The following is a 13,736-nucleotide window of genomic DNA, read 5'->3' on the forward strand; positions in this document are numbered from 1 at the left end:
TTATGCCAGAGCAGACTTCTTGTCATCAGGGTCAGCAGCACATGATTCAAACATTTGTGTAATACTGCAGGTCTTGAACACAGTTGTATTCCATCTGCATCTGCTTTAAAATATAACATTAAGTTAACATAATGTCCTCTGGCTTTTGAATGGCAAGGCCCAGCATTGTACTGAAAGATCTTCAGGGCAAATCTGAAGCCTCCCTTTAAACCTGGCCAGCTTTGCCTGGGCCTCCTCTGCCTGGAGAAAGGGCCTCAGTCATGATCTGCCATTTGATCTGCTGATTCATTTCAGCATTTTAGACTTGAGGGAGCAGTCAAGGACAAAGAGCAAGGAAGTGTTCACTGCAGGGCCTCTAGTGCCATAATCTGTCAGGAGTTGACTTTTCAAATGTTTTCTAATCTCTGAATTTCTATTTTTTTTCCTAAAACTGCTTGATACCTAGACTGTTCCCTGGGGTTTGTAGTAAAGTCATCCATAACTACCATATCATACAAAATGACTAGGGCCTCTTCTTAGTGATTTCCTATTGTAAATAAAATGTGCTCCTGGCACATTTTCTACTGGAAAGTACAAAGTGCCTGTATAGCACCAAGCAGTATCATACAGAGATGCTCAAAATTAGTAAGAGACCTAATTTGGGTCAGGAAATAAATGTATCTGTGTGCAGTGCATACATTTAAAATAGAGGCTAAGGAGCCCAGCTGGGCTATGCTAACATGACTGCATTGCTTTGGGTACTAGGGTTGACTTGGACCTCTCTTAATGGCACCACGTGATGGACACCCCACAGACACTTCAGTTTATATTTCTAGCTGCCTGCATCTCTCTGGTGGTTTAAAGTGCTTCTGATGCAGAAGAAAGATTCTCTACTGAGTCACCCCTTTCTCATTCATGTTTTCACAACTCTGGTCCCATGTGAAGACACCAGGGGCTGACAGAGGCTCTTTAGCAGCAGCACCCCAGTGAATCACTGCTATGGAAACATGCAGGAATTCTGTGTATGACATCTGGGGAGCTTCCAAAGAGGTATCTCTAACTATATTCAGCCCAGGCCATGCACATATCTGTAAGGTTTCCACTATCTTCTGCCCAAGGTGCCGTGTATATGAAATTGTTTGGACTCCTGTTTTGATGAGAGAAGGCCTAACCAGTTGCAAACTAATAATAGCAAAAATGTAACTGTCAGCATTAAAATATATATGTACACATAAAAAAAATTAACTGCTAGTAAAAGAATGTAAAAAATGGAGAGTGTCAGTAAAATATTTTGTCATTTCATTGGTATAAATACCCAGACTCCCTAAGCACTTTCAATGCATAATCCAGATTTACTGCCTTTTCGTGATGGCTGAAGTGGTAGATTCTTTAAAGCTTACAATGACTGACCATAAGAAGGAATTGTACAAATCCAGAGTTTCAATTTTATGGTCTGCATGAATACTTTTCACCATGTGCTTTAGAGATTTACTGAGGTCCTCAATGTTTGAAATGTTTTTGTGAAGAAAATTAAAATGTCAGTTTAAAATGTGAAAATGACCAATAAATTCTCATTGGTTTTTGGAGGTCAGAGGAAAAAAAAAATCTGTTTGTTTGCATCTAAAATAAAAGCCCTCCCTCAAAGGAAAATAATTTTTCATCTTCTCTCCTATCTTTATACTTGATTTAACTTGATGAGGGTTACCAGGCCAAGAACTTTAAACATGGGAGATGAAAAATATCAAAGCTTCATTCAGCCAGGAAAATGCAAGTAGTGACAGGACAAACTTCCCCTGTGTGCTCTTCCCCAGCGAACACGTTGGTGCTTTCATTCACACAATTCTCAGCTTCCTAGACTACTGCATAAAATTACCTGGTAATTGGATGGAAACCCTCTACCTCAATTCAAGAGATCACAACAGCTCTCACAGAGCATAACAGTCATCACCTTTCAGTACCAAGAAGACCTGAACTGGTGACTTACACAGAAACCACATCTATATCCTTCTAGTGCAAGGAACCATATTTCAGACTTGACTCAGCTCATCACCTCCCACCCTCATAGCCTCAGATTCATGCTGAGACTGACTGCAGAATGATGAAAATAGCAAGACAAGGCATTTCATGTTCTATTTCTGATCTGTAAAGAAAAGCAAAGAATGAGAAATGTCAGGAGTAAAGCCAGCCTTAGGAGATAACCTCTTTCCAGACAAAAGAGATTTGAAAGCACAACCATCTTTATTTTAATGCCTTTCTGAATAAAACCTCTGAATCTCTTGATGCATAGGCCACCACTAATGTGATCAAATCATACTCAGACTGTCTGTGGGTTTCTAAAGTACCTATCACTGCCACAGCTAGGTGACAGATTACAAGAATTAGAAGAGACATCGCTGCAGTTCCATTTATACCGTATTCTCTGTCCCCCCTAAGGCATTTTAAGATGGATTCTCTGCTCTCTGCTAAATTTGCTTTGCACTGGTTATAGAGCATAGAGAGAACTCAAACAGGCAGGAGATTCCCACAGGAAAACTCCCTCTGTACGAGAGGTCTGTGCCAGTTGTATAGCTGTGTCTTCTCCACTGCCTGTCCGTCTGCTCTCAGCAGGAGCAGGATGAGACAAAATGCTATATTGCAACAGATCTTTCTCTGGTATAAAGTCCATTATCTTGTTTGCACTGGTGGTGTAAACTGGAGCATGTGATTTATTGTTACAGCTTCCAGTTGGATAAGACAGCTAAGATTTGGACATCTGCCTCTCCAGCACGCATTAATCAAGGGTCAAGGTCTCTCATATTCTGTTTTGCAGGAAAGCAATGGGGAAAGATACCCACTGTCTGTTTGGCAGATGACTTCACAGAAAAGGATTACTGCATGCAGACCATGTATTGGTCTCAGCCTGAGGTCAGGCTGAGCTGTTACTTCACTGGAGAACATGACAAGATGTTCTCATGGCTTAAGGTTTTCTGGCTCAGGAGGTCTTGCCTTTGAGGATGGTAAAATAAAATTTAAGGGCTTCCCTACCTCGACTGCTCACAGGAAAACCAATCATTATTATTTTTCTTCTTTTCTCTTGCCTAGGTTTTCACACAAACAAATCACAAATACTTTTCCCTGCCTGTTGTTCGTAATCTCCTCCTGTCCCCATAAACGTCTCTAAACCAAGCCAGCCAGCCTACTCATTGGAGAGGGGTTAGTTTCAGTTTTCAGTGCTGCCTGGATTTATAATCTGCCTGCTTTGTAGAATCACCATGGAATCATAGAATTGGTTTGGGTTGGAAGGCACCTTAAAAATCATCTAATTCCAATCCCCCTTTATTAACCAATAAATTTATTAATTTATTTTGCTTTTTACCGCTATGGGCAGTGACACCTTCCACTAGACCAGGTTGTTCTAACCTGTCCTTGAACTCTGCCAGGGATTGGGCATCCACATCTTCTCTGGGCACCCTGTTCTCTTGCCTCACTACTCTCTTTGAAAAAATTTCTTCCTTATAGGCAATCTAAACCTACCCTCTTCCACTTTAAAACTGTTGCCGCTTGTCCTGTCACCACATTACTTTGTAAAAAGTTTCCCTCCATTCTTCTTGGAGGCCCTTTCAGGTACTGGAAGGCAGTATGAAGGTGCAGTTGAAATTTTTCAGGTTTTATTAGTCTTCTAATAGTTTTTTCCCACCTTGCTCCTGCTGGGCCCTGCAGCTGGTTAGCCAGAACTCATCCTGTACTTACTGCAGCTCAAAATGCCTCAGGACATTCCTTCTGGGTTTCCCAAGTCCAGCTCCTTTCCTTACATAGCCAGCCACTTTGTACAATCAGCTGACAAAATGTGTTTAGCTGCTTCTTATAACCAGCTTGACTTTTGGCCTTACTAAACCCTTTAATTGGCCTTCACAGAGCATCACTGTGTTCAGCATTAGAAACCTGACAATCCCTAGCCTAAATGGCTACTTCATACCCATTTGTTCTTGTGCCAGCATTGTCCTTTATCTTTAAATAGCTAATTTCTCCTCCCCATGTGTTCATCCCCTGAAGTATTTATTTATAGATTGCAATTATATATCCCTTCACTAGGCTAAACAAGCCAGGTTCCTTAGTTAATTAAGATCTGGTGAATGATGCAAGGCCAAGCATCATGGAGGCCCAAAATCTGCCTCGGTCAGGGCTACATTAAGATTGTCAGGAGCCAAAAAGGACACACCTAACTTTTACCAGGGTTGGTTCTAGCTGCCCTCCTACTTAATGGCAAGTTTCTTAGTTCAAACTGTGACCAAGCCTTCAATAGTCAGTCCTCCATTTTACCTGTAAAGTAAGGCAGATGTGGGCTACCTTTGATGAACCCTGCTCCATCCTTCTTGACATGTCCAAGTGGCTGGGTAATCCACACTACCTTAATCACATTGGGGGTTATTTTTAAAGTAGAATTAAGAAGTGAAAAATAAATGAACCTCAGTTGCTTGCTTGTTCTAAACATGTCCAGACAAACACAGGAAATGTGTGAGAGGCAACAGTACTGCATCAGCTCTGGGAGATGGGCTGGAGGAGTTAACAGGGCTTTTCCATCTCTATACTGCAGGACTGTTGTAATTCATCATTTCTATAGCCCCATAAATTATATGGCACTTTGCAAGCACAGAGGCAGTTCTTGCTTCCCTGAAGTGGCATGACTCTCAGGACAGGGTGTCTGGCTGCAGTTTGCTCTTCCCCAGCAAGGCTTCCACTGTGAATACCATGCCTACAGGACTATGGGACAATACTGCTCCATTGTCCCATCAGGAGTGGGAGCAAAAAAGCTGGGGAAGGCAGAGAGCTTTTTTCCTAACCCCCGTATCACAGCTGGATTTCTCGTCTCTCCGTGGCCTGTTTTAGCATTGCCCGGATGGAGAATAGGCTTCTTGGGGCTTTGATGCAGTCTGGCTGTCCTCCAGCAATATCCACACTACTCCCTCCCCTCCCATATGCTCTCCATTAACATCCTCCTGTCTGCTGAATAAGGAAAGAATAACTCTCCCAGCCCCAGCCAGAGCCCCTGAGCCAGGGGAGTTCATCAGTCAGACTGGTTTCTCCTGAACCCAGAATAGGCCTCCTTAATGGGCCAGGAGGGGATTTTTTTTTTTGCCTTTCAGCTTGTGGCTGCCCTGAGCCAGAAGTAGAGTCAAGTTACTGTGTCCGGGAATCTCAGCTATTCCAAGAGTAGGAGCAAGTGAGCTGCTGACTCAGGAGGTTTCCTAGTGTTTTCAAGCAGGGCTTAGTCCTGTCAAAGCAAACTGAACTGTTGGCCTTGCCTTCCTCTAGCCCCAGGACAGGCATTAACAAAAGTCACAGTTGACTGGAACAGGCTGGGGAATTGATCTGGAGCTGTGGATCATACTTTTTCCTGGCATGAACACAGGTCCTTGCAAAGACTCATATTAGTCCTTTACCCTTTTTTACCCCTCTCCTTGGGGGCTGTTTGGTATAGTACAGATATCCACAAGCTATGAGGCAGTTTAGCTTTATTGGCATAATTTTCTAAAAGAGAAGATAAAATCAGAGGGAGAAACAGACTTATGAGCCAAAATGTTTAATTGCAAATCAGTGTTAAAGGGTCAAGAATCCCTGCCATCCTCAGCCATGCTGTCACCCAGGGACTGTGCTTCTATGTTATTCAAGGATGCAGGAGGATCCCTCCTGTGTGGCTAAATTGTCCTTTGGTATTCCCAGAGCCTGGAATGTAGTCACAGGCTGTGTCTGGAACAAGCAATTAGAAGTCATGCTGAGTTCAGGATTCCTGTCCTCATTTCAAGTCTGCCTACGTGCTCTTATCTCCTCTAAAGGAACCAGTTTCTAGAGGTTAGCAGAGAAGACAAGTCTACTACAGCAGTCCCCTGCATTCACCCCTCATGAAGCTGTGCACACTCCTTTGCACAGGCTGAAGTAATTGAAGAGCATATGCTCCCAAGTTTGCACCCCTCCATCTCCTGGCACTTCTGTGACTCCAGCCAGCCTGTTATAACCTGTCCCCTCTCAAGCCCTGCAAAGTTCTGTCAGCAGAGAGTCTCACTGTTTTCTTCGAGGTCATGTTAGTCTTTACTTCACTGCCTCTGACTGTGGGCTGCATTTTCTTACTGTCCTATTCCCTTTTTCAAACTCACTTCAATGAAAAACCAGCCTAGTATGTAAGAGGCAGTTGGGTGGAAGCTGGTATTTATAAAACAGAAGGTTTCTTCTGCCTGCAGCTATTGGCATGTCTATCCCAGACACATGCCCTGAGACTAGGATCTGATACAGGGACAAAGAAAGATACTTGCCTCTCTTACTTGCCTTCAGTCTTGAGGATACAAAGGTCCCCAATTTGAACAGCTAAGGAGCTCTTGGCTTGTGGCCTAAATGCCACCTCTTTCTGCAGTACAGCCAGATGGATAGGATGCCTCTCTTGGCTAGCATCTGACAGAGATTTCCCCATGTAAGGAGAATTTTCAGCTACCTTTTTGAAGGACTTACTATCCTTTTAGAGGTGCCCAACACCCCAACAGTGACAAGCTGCAGACTAAGGCTCTGGCCCACTTACCTTTGGCATGCTGTTTGTTTTAGGGCAGGAGCTCTGGCAGAGGTTCACAGATGGTGCCTGGGACTTGTGATGGGTACAGGGAAGCAACCAGGGAGGAAAAACATGCTCCAGGACATTTTGTTTTCTAGAAAAATGACAAGTGCTGATTTTTCTCCATAATTTAACACACCATTTGGATTAGGATAGGAGTCCTATCTACAGAATTTGTCCATTGAATAATGACCAAAAGAAATCTAGGTGTCTTCCTCCAAAATCTTTGCATCAGAGGGGACTGAATTGTTTCATGTCGGCTAACCAGGGTATGATCAGGTATGTAGGACTGGAATACAGTAAAAATGAACTGCAGAAAGCAATACCTGTAAAAACCAGATTTCATTTCGCCTGCTTGCTACCTATGAGACAGTGATCCCTGTAAAAAAAGGCAGGACAAACCTGCTCTGATAAATATGACCAGATGAAATAACTTATTTCATAGTCTGTCATCTAGCTCAGTGAGTCACATGTGGTATCTCTAGAAAGTTGGTAACACCCTAGAAATCTGTAACTTAATACATATTTAACTGAGGTCTTGTTTCATATTTAATAGCAACTCCAACTGGGCTTGCATAACAATCTAGAGAAGGGTGGGGACTGCCAACATAGGCTTGAATAGAGCACTAATAACCCTTTAATATCCATGATGCCTAAGAAAAAATCAGCAGAGCATTTGTGTTTGTAGCTAAGGCTTATTTACACAGTGATAGAAATGTGATTACCAAGACACTCAGCTACAGTTGTATTGCTAAATAGCTGGAATTGGGGCTGAGAGCAAAGGATGGACACAAAGTGGTGGTAGGGATACCCTGAGCACTATGGCTTCCATGTGAGGGCAACATTCAGAAGAAGCTGTGAGCTCCAAATTACCAGCTCAGAGACAAAGACTGTCTAGAGGGTTTCAGGATAAACACAGCTAAGATATGAGGATGCTTTATCTTCTCAGAGAGAGAGAGAGAGAGACCAAATGCTGCAGTGTTTCAGGCAGCCAGAGCAGCATTTGCTGTGTAATGTGAAGTATTTAAGCACACATGGGCTTCATGGTGTTTCCTGCCAATCTGCACAGTATCAGTGTGGTGTCTTGTAGTGCCAGGAGCTGGATTAAGGAGAGGAGTTCCCCAGTGGGCATAACCTAATTGCTGTCCTACCTGGGACACATGGCTGAAAGGCTATGGGGAAACCCAGAAATGTCACACTGTCCCTTCCAATAAAATAAATGTATCTGCCCCTTCTCCGTCTACTAGAGAGTACTATACCTTCTTCTCTGGCTATACACCTGAGGAACACATAAATACTCTCCAAGTTCCCCAGCTGTCCTCGGGTCTGCAGACCAGGGGCTGTGACAGAGTAGTAAGCATGTAAGGACTGTATCCTGTGGACATGGACTGCCCTTCCCTCTGCATGGCTTGTCCCCCATGTACAGGGGTGACTCCTGGTGAGGCACTTGTCCAGCTGCTTCAGGTGATGTCCGTGTGCCCACTTGAGTCTCCCATGGAAAATCACATGTCTTCTTAAGGTCTGTTCACATCCATCCGTATACATACACATGTAAACAGCATGATAGCACATTAACACAGTTATGACCTATGATAATGGCAGTGAAACATGAAAGCTTCTTTCCTCATCCTTGTTTTTCTGGTTCGAAAGATCAGGGTGTGACTCCCTGAGTTGAGGAAAGAGGGGTAGGTGCTTCTGTCAGTTTAGTGGCCCTGCTCCAGCAGTGGCAAGGCAGCTGCACTGCAACTGCTTGTATACAACTACAGAACTTCAGGTCACTTCTGACTCGAGGAGGCATTTATTGTCACTGGTAATTGGCACTTCCTTACACAAAGCAAACAAAAATACCTGCTGCACCAGCACAATCACCTGCTGTGGTTTGCCCAGGGGGAAAGGGGTGGGCAGTAGCGCCCAGCTGATGCAAGAGAGTGGTCTGTGCTACTCCATGCTGCTTTGTGCCTTTTGGGTGGTTAGGGACAAGCAAAATGTTTCAGACAGTATCTTAGCCAGTTTATCTCTGTCATATGTGTATACCCCACACTAATCACGGTACTGTCTGAGATAAACTGAAGTGCTTATAGGTATGTAACCTGAAGAGCACACGAGAGGGACATACATGTGTCCCTTCCCTCCCAGGCCAGCTGGGAGGGTGGATGGAAGGGGCTGGGAGGGGTGAGGGGGAATGACACACTGAAGATGACGGGGATCCAGTGCCCCAAGCGTTTTGCAAATGGCTTCCTTTCGTCTGAGCACAATGAGCTGGTGAAGCGAAAGGAGACAAATGCCGTTTGCAGAAGAGCAGGCATTTTTTTCTCCTTATTGCAGGCAGGACCAGCTGCGTTCCAAACCCGTGACTGCAGCAGCCATGACCCCTCCGAAAGGAAATCTGAGCCCGCGAGCAGTTGTGCCTGGGGAGGGCCGGGCTCTCACGTTTCTCTGTTTTGTTTTGGAGCCTGGGATAAGTAGTGGGCTTGCTTTTTCCCTTCGTTTCTTTTCTTACTTTCTTTTTCTTTTTTCCTTTTTTATTTTTTTCTCTGAATGTATTTCCACAGCCTCAAGGAAGGAATTTAAAAAAGAAAAAGGAAGAAAGAAAGAAAGAAAGAAAGAAAAATGTAAAAATGTTCTGGCATGGGAACAAGTATGTTTCAAATTACAGAAAGGATGTGAAAGGTTCAAGAATTTGAGCCCTGACTCCGCCTGTGTCTGTCTCCACCCCCCACCTCCCACCCTCATCCCCCCAGAGGGCAGCTGGCATCGTGGCTCCTGCGCTGCGCCGCACAATGCGGAGTGGGCGGGTGTGTCCCGCTGGGCACCGGGCACCGGGCACCGGGCACGGGCTGCCCTCGGCGGCGCAGCGCCCGCACCCTGGCCGCCCCGCCTCGCCGGCTGCTGCCTGCCTGCCTGCCTTCCCCAGGCTTTCAACCAGCCTTTCCCAGCTCGCAGTTTTGAGCTCGGCTTTTTGTCTCCTAGAGTGTCCATGTGCGCGTGTGGTTTAGCTGCATCCCAGGAATGTGCCGAGGTCCCACTTCTGAGGGCGGAGCGCCCTCTGCTCGCTGGGGAGGGGGGAAAGCAGGCAAAGGTGCAGCTCTAGGGCGGGGCAGCAAATGTCCTGCTGCTGCCGAGGCGCAGCCGCTGGCCCTCAGGAGCCTGTGCAGGGACACGTCCGTGCCCCCGCGGTGACTCGAGGGAGGGCCGCGGGCGGCGCTCAGCGCTCTGCAGCGCCCTGGGCTCGAACTGCGCTGGCTGCTCGAGTTCTCAGCGGCCGTAGCCCGTGTACTGGCTCCCACTGCAGAGCCACAAAAAGATGGGGCGGGGAGAAGCCACTGGCAAAGAAGACGGTTGAAATGGCTTGGTCTTCCCTTGCAGGGGAAGATCATGGTTAGATCTAGTCTCAGCCCCTTATGGAGGATCATATCCTAAAGACCTTCTCCGTTATATGACCACTTTATCTTGTGTCCCCAGATGGAAACAGACTACCATAGAATGCACATACTCTGTTTCCTAAATAGGGATTCTGTGAATAAGATTACGTGGCAGAGCATTCTTTTTTTGTCCTCCTGTAACATGATCAGGTATCCCCTTCCCATAAGGCTGTGAAAGCTGGCATATTTGTCCCTTGAGAGTTGCACAGCTAATTGCATGTCAGTGAGGTAATAACTAAGGTCTTCATGAAACGTCTGGAAGAGAGAGGGCTACCAGGGCAATCTGTCAGGTCTGTAGCATGTATCTGGCTGCCATCTCAGCAGCTTACAAGAAAGAGGGTGGCAAGGCATGGACTATGGCTTGATTGAATTTTCTGTTGTGCCAAATTCAGAATGAAATCTTTTTTGGTTGAGCTTTCTGGGTTAAGTAACTATAGAAGAGCATCAGTATTGTTGACAGAGAAGGACTCACCCTCTTAAGAAGAACAACTATAACATAAATCTTCAGGAGCTGAAATGTCTATTATGATCTTGACCTTTACCAGTGTCTTGTAAAAACCATTAGCACCAGTCAATTAACTTGAATCTGCTGCTTCATGCTGAAAAATTAAATTTTGTCCTTGCAAATTTTCACTCCATCATCTCTTCAGATTCTGTGACTTTGCTGTAACAGGTGAGGGGCCTGAAGCATCTTAGTTGCACTGACCAGTACCTTGTACATGGCATGCTCCTGGTCCTATGATGCTTGATTTTGTGCATGGCTGCAAGACACCCTTTTGAACAGGGCACATGTCCACTTATACACACTGAACACTCCCTATGTGGATGGGAGGCTACTGGAACAAAGAACTTTGATCCAAGTTTAAAGGAGGAAGACTGGGATCAGTGTACCCGGCAGCCTGTGAGTTTTCTCCTTTGCAACTAAAAGCCAAAAACCCTTAGGCCAGTTCAGCTAGACAGATCAAAGGTCTTCACTGTGAGCAAGCTGAGATAGTTTGTCATAAAAGATTAGTCTTTATACTTACTCTGAGATTTCCAAAGATTCTAATTAGTGATGTTGTCCTAAGCATTGTGATGGTGCCTAGGAAATTAGTCTGAATTGGATCTCTTTCTGCTGGATGGGATTCATTACAAAAAGATTGTTTTCCTTGCAAGATAGCCAAAGGTTCATCTAAACTAGCTAACACATTAAATACCCTGGTGTGCACGTTGTGTTTTCAAAACATATTACTTAAACAGTGTTATTTTCTTTCTAATATTGAAGAGCTCTGACAGTGTCACTTGGCTGTGTCACTCTCAGAAGCTATGGAAGATATGTAGAGTTTAGCCAGCTTTTTACACTGTCTAATTTTGTGCTGGCAGGCTGAATTCCTGAGGTATGTTAGATGAGTCTCAGAGCTGCCTTAATTTATGCTAGCAAACCATTTCCTTCTGCGCCATTTCACAGGTGCAGGATCAGCAGAGCAATTCATGTTCCATTCCCTGACTGCCCCTGCTCAGTGTCTTACCAGAATTTATCCCTGAATTCCCAGCAAGGGGACAAATGCTGCCATCAAGCTTAAAAAAGCTTTATTGATCTGAGAATGCTCAGAGATCTGCACAATACAAACTGCAACTACATCCCTCTACCACGCTGCTTGCATGTGACCAAAATCTTCACTCTCAATTTTAGTTGCATCAGGCCACATAGTAGGACAGAAGGTTGCATCTAGTTCCTTCCCAGAGGTTCAATGTCTTGATTTTGTGTTTGACAAAATAAATAATTTTTATTTATCAAGCCCTTCTGGAATGATAATGTGGTCTCAAATTCTTCAGCTGAAAGAAACCATCCAATCTCCCTTCAGATTTTCCCTGGTATAAAGGTACAATCTAGCTGCCACATTGTTGTTGCTCTGGAGTTTAAGTGGACACTCAGATAAATAAAAGTGACACCTGCCACAGGCCAGTTCCCATCTCTATTTGATTATGTTGTTTTCTTACAGAAGATTTTTGTTGGCTGTAGCTAATCTAGAAACTTGAGTGTGATTATTGAACAAATCAGTTTAGTTGAGCATCTGATTCTGTGCAAACCTAAGTGGAATAGTAATGCGTGACTAATACACAACAGCACTTTGCATAAGATAAAGATCCATGTGTAACATATGCAAGCCCAAGACACTGTGGGAAGAAAACATTGAAGATATTGAACAGAGGATGTATGTGCTACTCCTCTACTCCAAAGTTCACTCTTTTCCTATACAACAAACAGTGCTGTAAGGACAGTGAAGCAGGACCTTCACTCTCTGACATCAGGTACTGTGAGATCCCATTGTTCTCTGTTCCTTGTTCTCTACTCTGGAAGCACGTGAAAAACTTCTTATTCCTGATCCAGCTTAAATGACCTTAGATCAGCTGCCTGCTGATAAGCCAGGAGGCTCATTTCAAAGGAAAATCTGGGATGCTACAAATCTTGTTTTCTGTTATGTAACAATAATTGTGTGTCATGCAAAAAAAAAAAACCAAACCACTTTTTTTTTTTTTGGTGCGAATATAAAATCATTGGATGTTCACAACTCTCAGGCCTTAATTCTGAGTCTGCATATGTTGGTATTTAATTTTATGCCTCTTAGGCTGAAAAAAAAGGATTAAAAAAAGGATTTCTTGGGACTGAGGGGGAGAGAGAGGCACAGATATTTTTCACCGCCATAGCCAGGGAATGGTGAACAGTTGGTCAACACACTTGGAGCCACTGAAGAACATCCTAGGACATGATCTGTTTCAAACAACAGCCCCAGAAAGGCAGAGTATCTACACTTAGGTCTGTGAATCAGCTGCAGTAACTTCAGTGGGTCCAAGAGATACTAAGACTGTCCTGCAGCACTGACGTATCACACATGTGGGCCAACAAGCAATGACAGAGTTGCCACACCTGTATGGACCAGTTGTCAGGTATCTTCAGTCCCTCAACCACAACCCCACTGAGTCCAGCACAAAATGTGCCACAGCCACTGCTGACCCACCGGCCTCTGGAGCAGGGTGCTGGAGGAACATGGAACAGCAGCCACAGTGATGCTCCTGCTGGCAGCTCTTCACAGCACAGCAGCACTGAGGTACCTGGGGGAGGAACAGCTCTGGTAAGACCTCACCTGCATCCAGGTCTGGGCTCCACAGCACGGGGAGGACGTGGACCTGTTGGAATGAGTCCAAATGAAGGCCAGCAAGTTAATTAGTGGGATGAAGCACCTTTCCTTTGAGAGAACGCTAAAAGAATTGGGACTGCTAAGCTTGGAGAAGAGAGGGCATTAGGGTGACCCAATTGTGGCCTTCCATTACCTGAAGGGAACCTACTGGAGACATTTCGTAAGATTATGTAGTGACGGGACAAAGGGGAAATGATGTCAAACAGAGAGAGAATAGGTTCAGATTAGAAATCAGCAAAAAATTCTTTGCTGTGAGGGTGGTGAGACACTGGAATAGGTTGCCCAGAGCAGTTGTGCATGCCCCATCCATGGAAGTGTTTAAGGCCAGGTTGAATGCAGCTCTAAGCAACGTGATCTAGTGGAAGATGTGCCTGTCAGCGACGGGGGATTGGAAGTAGATGATGTTTCGGCTCGTTTCCCACCCAGGCCATTCCATGATTCCACGAGAACGGGCTCCTGGCGAGGCCTCCGTGCCGCGCTGTGCCGGGGCTGTGCTGACACCTGGCGGCCGGCGCGGGCACTGCACAGCCCGGGGCCCGAGCGCGGCGTGCGGGGCCTGCTGGGGGCTGAGGGCTCGGA

The sequence above is a fragment of the Melospiza melodia genome, chromosome 6, assembly GCF_035770615.1.
Source record: "Melospiza melodia melodia isolate bMelMel2 chromosome 6, bMelMel2.pri, whole genome shotgun sequence".
Lineage (NCBI taxonomy): Eukaryota > Metazoa > Chordata > Aves > Passeriformes > Passerellidae > Melospiza > Melospiza melodia.